This window comes from Panthera tigris, chromosome C1 (genome assembly GCF_018350195.1).
Source record: "Panthera tigris isolate Pti1 chromosome C1, P.tigris_Pti1_mat1.1, whole genome shotgun sequence".
Classification (NCBI taxonomy): Eukaryota; Metazoa; Chordata; class Mammalia; order Carnivora; family Felidae; genus Panthera; species Panthera tigris.
This window is the reverse complement of record NC_056667.1, coordinates 169,315,913-169,323,029: the sequence shown is the minus strand read 5'-3', so window position 1 is coordinate 169,323,029 and position 7,117 is coordinate 169,315,913. Positions and strand designations below refer to the sequence as shown.

The 7,117-nt window shown below is 37.7% G+C and overlaps 1 non-coding gene across 1 annotated transcript; it reads left to right on the top strand.

Moving 5' to 3' along the window:
• The first annotated feature begins 280 nt into the window (after nt 1-280).
• On the top strand, nt 281-386 carry LOC122241653. Its single transcript, XR_006221893.1, has one exon. It is a non-coding gene; the product is annotated as a U6 spliceosomal RNA (small nuclear RNA).
• The last annotated feature ends 6,731 nt before the right edge of the window (nt 387-7,117 follow it).

The window sequence follows — 7,117 nt, the reverse complement described above, 5'->3', positions numbered from 1 at the left end:
AGCATGTAGAAGAAAGCACTCATTCTTTTTAAAAATTGTTTCTTTTTCTAAAATTTTTTTTAACGTTTTATATTTTTTTGAGACAGGGAGAGACAGAGCATGAACAGGGGAGGGTCAGAGAGAGGGAGACACAGAATCTGAAACAGGCTCCAGGCTCTGAGCTGTCAGCACAGAGCCCGACGCAGAGCTCGAACTCACGGACCGAGAGATCATGACCTGAGCTGAAGTCGGCTGCTTAACCGACTGAGCCACCCAGGCGCCCCAAAAATTGTTTCTTTAAGTGCTTACACCAGAAGCACATATACTAAAATGGAATGTTACAGAGAAGCTTAGCATGGTCCCTGCGCATGGATGATATACACATTTGTGAAGTGTTTCATATTTTTTTAAAAAGTGGTTATTTAAAACTATTTGGGATGACACTATATAGAGTGAAACAATTTTTTGTGATCTCTGAGAGGTCACTCATTTGATGATAGTTATGTCTTTCATTTCCTGATGCTTGGATTTTAAAAAAAAGCAAGATTGAAAGACTTCAGATTTTAAAGACTTGGGTTTAAATACATTGATAAATAAGTATTTAACATGAAGAGAGTAAGGAATATTGGATCGATGAACTTGGAGGAAAAATGCAAATTTCACAACTCTTTCAGTGCTGAAATTCTAGAAAGCAGAGTGCAAGAGTAGTGAAGTAAAAGGGAATAAAGGTTATATGACTAGACTTTTTGCTGATCTCAGTTTCAGATTTTAATTTTTCTTTAAAAAAATTTTTTTTTAACGTTTTTTATTTTTATTTTTGAGACAGAGAGAGACAGAGCATGAACGGGGGAGGGGCAGAGAGAGAGGGAGACACAGAATCGGAAGCAGGCTCCAGGCTCTGAGCCATCAGCCCAGAGCCCGACGCGGGGCTCAAACTCACGGACCGCGAGATCGTGACCTGAGCTGAAGTCGGAGGCTTAACTGACTGAGCCACCCAGTTGGAAAACTACATGCTGCCTCATGGTGAATGTTCAAGGAAGTATTATTATTCTAGTTCTGGACATTCTTATACTACTGATTTAGTACCTGCTATTGTACCCTATACACAATGAAACTGTTGAAGTACTTTTCTACGAAAAGTATAAAAAATTCAAACTGTGGAGGAAAAGTTTTCTAATTGGATAGTGTAATTATTTTAAAAAGTTTTTACCATGATGTTTTACATTTGATTTAAAATGATGGAGGAAGGAGGTTATAAATCAAACAGAATTAGTTATATGTTGATAAGTAACAAAGCTGGGTGATGGGTACATGGGAGGGGGTGTTAATTTTGCTATTCTTTCTCCTGTTGCTTGAAAATTTGAAAATGTCCATTACTGAAAAGTAAACAAATAAGTAAAATAAATAAAAGCAAATTAACTTTAATCAGAATATATACCTTTGTGATACTCTGAAATTGGCCAGTGTCTTTGGAATTTAAGCAGCTTAAAAATTGTATTTATTGGGGCGCCTGGGTGGCGCAGTCGGTTAAGCGTCCGACTTCAGCCAGGTCACGATCTCGCGGTCTGTGAGTTCGAGCCCTGCGTCAGGCTCTGGGCTGATGGCTCGGAGCCTGGAGCCTGTTTCCGATTCTGTGTCTCCCTCTCTCTCTGCCCCTCCCCCGTTCATGCTCTGTCTCTCTCTGTCCCAAAAATAAATAAACGTTGAAAAAAAAAAATTTAAAAAAAAAAATTGTATTTATTGAAGGAAAAGAAAAAGCAAAAAAAAAAAAAAAAAAGGAAAGGAAACAAATAACAAAGAAATTATCTAGCTAGAGAGGCAGGGAGAGAAAGGCTAGCCTGATAACTAGGCCCTAATATTATTACAACTATTATTAATAGCTAATTGCTATCAATATTAATAATATATTAGTATTAATATTATTGCATTCCTTGGGAAAATAACTCAATAAATTTTTGTAATCTACTCTGGGCTTTTTTTTACTTTCTTATTTTTTTAAATGTATTTTATTTACTTTTTTAAGTAAGCTTTATGTCCAGCATGGGACTTGAACTCATGACCCCATGGTCAAGTGTCACATGCTCTACAGACTGAGCCAACCAGGCATTTAATTTTACTTTCTTATTTTTATATTTCTATTTTAAGAGGAGTGATGTCTAAGAAGTATGTTCTCATCGTTTATTTTACATGTTAAGTATGTTTTAAGCTTGATTCAGATTACTTTTACAATGTTTTTAAAAAGTGATTTTTATGTCATTGTATAATATTACATTTTAAAAGGTGTAGAGTTTTGCCAGTCCTTCCACCATCAAAGACCAGCATTGAATGGAGTTTTATTATTATTTTACGAAAGGAGAGGAACAATATAACTTCACTGTGCGTGTGTGGATGGGCTTATGTGCGTGTATGTGTATATATGGCTATTTATGTCTTAGTAGCATAGATGACTTCTAACTCACAAGCTGTAGAGTCATACGACGTGTGCTTATCTCCATGGTAACCATTTCTAAGATAAATGTGCTTGTGAACAATGATCCCAAAATAGTCTATTACCCGTTTTTGTAGATTTCCATTGTAGCAGCAAAAAATAATTTTGAAAAATTTTGATCCATTCCTTAACCAACAAAAATAGAGACAACAAATATATATCCAAATCTGTGGAGAAACTATGGTTAAGTGCAATAATAATTTTTATAATAAACCCAAGATTTTGTTTGGTCTCATTTTCATTTTATGGATTATCTGTATTTATTGCTTCCCCTGAAACTTTTTGGCTTCCTACATTTTAGCCATTTTCCTTTTTGAGATTTCTTGGCTATAAAATAAAGAGGAAGAAGTGATCTTCCAGATCTCTTTTAGCTCTAAGATTTTATGATTTTATGATTTCTCTACTCAGCTTGAAGCATTATAAGAACATGAGCTTGGAAAATAAAAACAATTGAAACCTAAGTCAGACAATTTTTTTCTCCTTACTAGGTTAAATAAAGGAGAGTTAAGTTTTTTTTTCTTAAGAGTTTTCTTTAGGGGCGCCTGGGTGGCTCAGTTAGTTGGGTGTCCAACTTCGGCTTGGGTCATGATCTCACAGTTCGTGAGTTCGAGCCCCACGTCGGGCTCTCTGCTGACAGCTCGGAGCCTGGAGCCTGCTTCGGATTCTGTGTCTCCCTCTCTCTCTCTCTGCCCTACCCCTGCTTGCTCTCTGTCTCTCAAAACTGAATAAACATTAAAAAAATTAAAAAAAAAAGAGTTTTCTTTATCTGCAATGCACATTTATATATATATATATATATTTTTTTTTTTTTTAAGTAGTTTCCATGCCCAACATGGGGCTTGAACTCACAACAAAATGAGGACTAGTTGAATGGAATTCTTTCATTGGAGAAAACCCTGCCTGTGGTTTAAGGATGCTCATTTTGCACATTTTCTTCTCCACATTTCCTCTGTTGGAATTTCAATATCTGAGTCCTCCAAGGGATTGGGAAAGTCTCTGTGACCCTCAGATGGGCTGGGTCAGAACATACATCAACGGAGGAATGGTAAAAAGCAGGACAGATTCTACCCAACCCTTTTTAGTTCCAGGGAAATGGAAGGCTGATTCATTGGACTTTAGTTTTTCTACTACTCCTCCAACGACCTCCAGGGCCTTACATTCTCTATGCTCCTAGATTTGTAAGGATCGGAAAGATGCAGGTTCCCTAAACTTTCATTCAGAGCAGACTGTGGCAGAATTGTAACACCACATTTTCCTTTGAGAGTAATCCTTACTTTGGGCCCAACTCCTTTAGAACTCCTTTTAAATTACTTCCTTCCTTTGGAGTATCACATCTTCTCTCAGAGTTCACCTGTATGCTAACCAGTCCTCCTTTTCTGCTTTCTTCAGTAATGGGGAAAACTCTTTTTTCTCTTATCTGGGCTTAGCACATCCTGACCAGACCACCAAGATAATCACTGTTATTCTTGCCAATCCCAGACTCACTCCCAAACACACTAACTCTTCTTAGGTCTCCACTCTTGGTAGGCTGCCTAGTGACCTAATCCATGCTAATGAAGGAAAAGAGGGACTGGAGAATTTGTGTACACCTTTTGGACACAAGTATTTTTTTTTCAATTTATTTATTGTTTATATCCAAGTTAGTTAACATATGGTGCAACAATGATTTCAGGAGTAGAGTCCTTAATGCCCCTTACCCATTTAGACCATCCCTCCTCCCTCAACCCCTCCATCAACCCTCCGTTTGTTCTCTATATTTACTAGTCTTTTATGTTTTGTTCCCCTCTCTGTTTTTATATTATTTTTGCTTCCTTCCTTTGTGTTCATCTGTTTGTATTTTAAATTCCTCGTATTAATGAAGTCATATAATATTTGTCTTTCTCTGACTGACTAATTTCACTTAGCATAATACCCTCCAGTTCCATCCATGTAGTTGCAAATAGCAAGATTTCATTCCTTGTGATTGCCAAGTAATACTCCCTTGTATATATATATTCCATGTCTTCTTTATCCACTCATCCATTGATGGATATTTGGGCTCTTTTCATACTTTGGATATTGTTGATAGGGCTGCTATAAACATTGCCATAGAAAGCTTATGAAATAAATTGAAGAAGACACACAAAAAAATGGAAAAACATTCCATGCTCCTGGATTAGAAGAACAAACACTGTTAAAATGTTGATACTACCCAAAGCAATCTACATATTCAATGCAATCCCTATCAAAATAACACCAGCATTCTTCACAGAGCTAGAACAAACAATCCTAAAGTTTGTATGGAACCAGAAAAGATCCTGAATAGCCAAAGCAATCTTGAAAAAGAAAACCAAAGCTGGAAGCATCATACTCCTGAACTTCAAGATGTGTTACAAAGCTATAATCATCAGGGTGCCTGGGTGGCTTAGTTGGTTAAGTGTCTGACTTTGGCTCAGGTCATGATCTCACGGTTCGTGGGTTCAAGCCCCATGTTGGGCTCTGTGCTGACAGCTTAGAGCCTGGACCCTGCTTTGGATTCTGTGTCTCCATCTCACCCTGCTCCTCCCCCGCTCACACTCTGTCTCTCTCTCAGAAATAAATAAACATTAAAGAAAATTTTTTTTAAAAAGCTGTAATCATCAAGACAGTATGGTACTGGTACAAAAAACAGACACTCAGATCAATGGAACAGAATAGAGAACCCAGAAATGAACCCAGAAGCATATGGCCACTAATGTTTCACAAAGCAGGAAAGAATATCCAATCGAGTATAGAGCATCTCTTCAGCAAATGGTGCTGGGAAAACTGGACAGCGGCATGCAGAAAAATGAACCTGGACCACTTTCTTACACCATACACAAAAAAACCTCGAAATTGTAGAAAGACCTAAATGTAAGACAGGAAGCCATCAAAATCCTCAAGGAGAAAGCAGGCAAAAACCTCTTGGACCTCAGCTGCAGCAACTTCTTACTCATCACATCTCCAGAGGCAGGGGAAACAAAAGCAAAAATGAACTCATCAAGATAAAAAGCTTCTGCACAGTGAAAGAAACAATCAGCAAAACTAAAAGTCAACCGACAGAATGGGAGAAGATATTTGCAAATGGCATATCAGATAAAGGTTAGTATCCAAAATCTATAAATAACTTACCAAACTCAACACCCCGAAAAACAAATAATCCAGTGAAGAAATGGGCAAAAAGACATGAATAGACACTTCTCCAAAGAAAACATCCAGATGGCCAACTGACCAATGAAAAAATGCTCAACATCACTCATGATCAGGGAAATACAAGTCAAAACCACAATGAGATACCACCTCACACCTGTCAGAATGACTAACATTAACAACTCAGGCAACAACAGATGTTGGCGAGGATGAGGAGAAAGAGGATCTCTTTTTGATACAAGTATATTTTAAAAGCAGCCTTTGCAGTCAGTGTCCTTATGTTTTTTGTCTCACCTCAAGAATATTGGGGGCTTTTAAAAAGGTAGGGCAGAACTGCAGAATGCCTACAAAACACATAGTTTGCCCAATGACCTCTTCAGTCCATGAAAGGATTGATTTTGACATTTGGCTTTGTTAGTGGACAGAGAATACAAAGAACCCCAAGTGGAAACTTTGTTTTGGTTCCCAGAGGTTAGTGGATTTTGTACCTCATATTAGTCATTGTCCACAGGCCAAGTGACTTGAAAAGGCAGTGCTTGCCTTGTCTTGACCCTTTTTCAGATGACTAAAGTTCCAGGTATCCCTCTCTGAAGGCCTATTTATGTGAATTACTAAATCTTGCGTTATGACCCTAGTACTTTTAAACGGGCCTGAGAGATAGTTTAGTATTTCACCCGACTTTCTCCCTTCTACTAAGAATCTGAACTGAAGGTAAGTGATATTATAATAGTTTATCAAGAGCTTAAAATGTTACTCATATCACATCAAGTTGGTGATCTACTTGCTTTTATTATATGGACTACTTTACCAAGAAATACTACCTTTTAGTTCTCAAAAGCTAACAGAGGACCAAGAACTTCTATCAAAAGCCTCAACTAGCAGCAGATATGTAACAGGTTTTAGTAATACCTGGATATCCTTATACACAAAATTATTTTTGAGTTTTTTTCTTAAGGATTATTTCCAGGGTTCAAATATTCAGTTTATGGGTATACAGATCTGTATTTAGGAGTCATGGATTTTTTTAATGTATTTTACACATATGTCCAAATTGATCTCCAAAAAGATTACAGCACTGTATAAAAGTGCTCTTTTCACTACAAAAGCAGCTTTTTTGAGGCCGGGGCAGGGGGGCAGGGCACAAGTGAGCAAGAGGCAGAGAGAGAGAATCCCAGGAGGGGCAGAGGGAGAGAGAGAAAGAGAGAGAGAAGCGGGGCTCACCTGAAGCAGGGCTCCAGCTCACCCGATATGGTGCTCGAACTCATGAACAGTGAGATCATGACCTGAGTTGAAGTCAGATGCTTAACAACTGGGCCACCCAGGCACCTCAAAAGCAGCTTATTTTTATACTTAATTTTTCTTGTTTTCCAAAGTATGAAGTCTTGCTGCTCTAAATTTTGGAGACCTCATTTTTTCCCATGTTGTAAATTCATGAAGAAAATGCAGGTTGGATTTTTTGTGTCATAGAGAGGAAAAGGCATTTGATATCATGAAAAACACAAA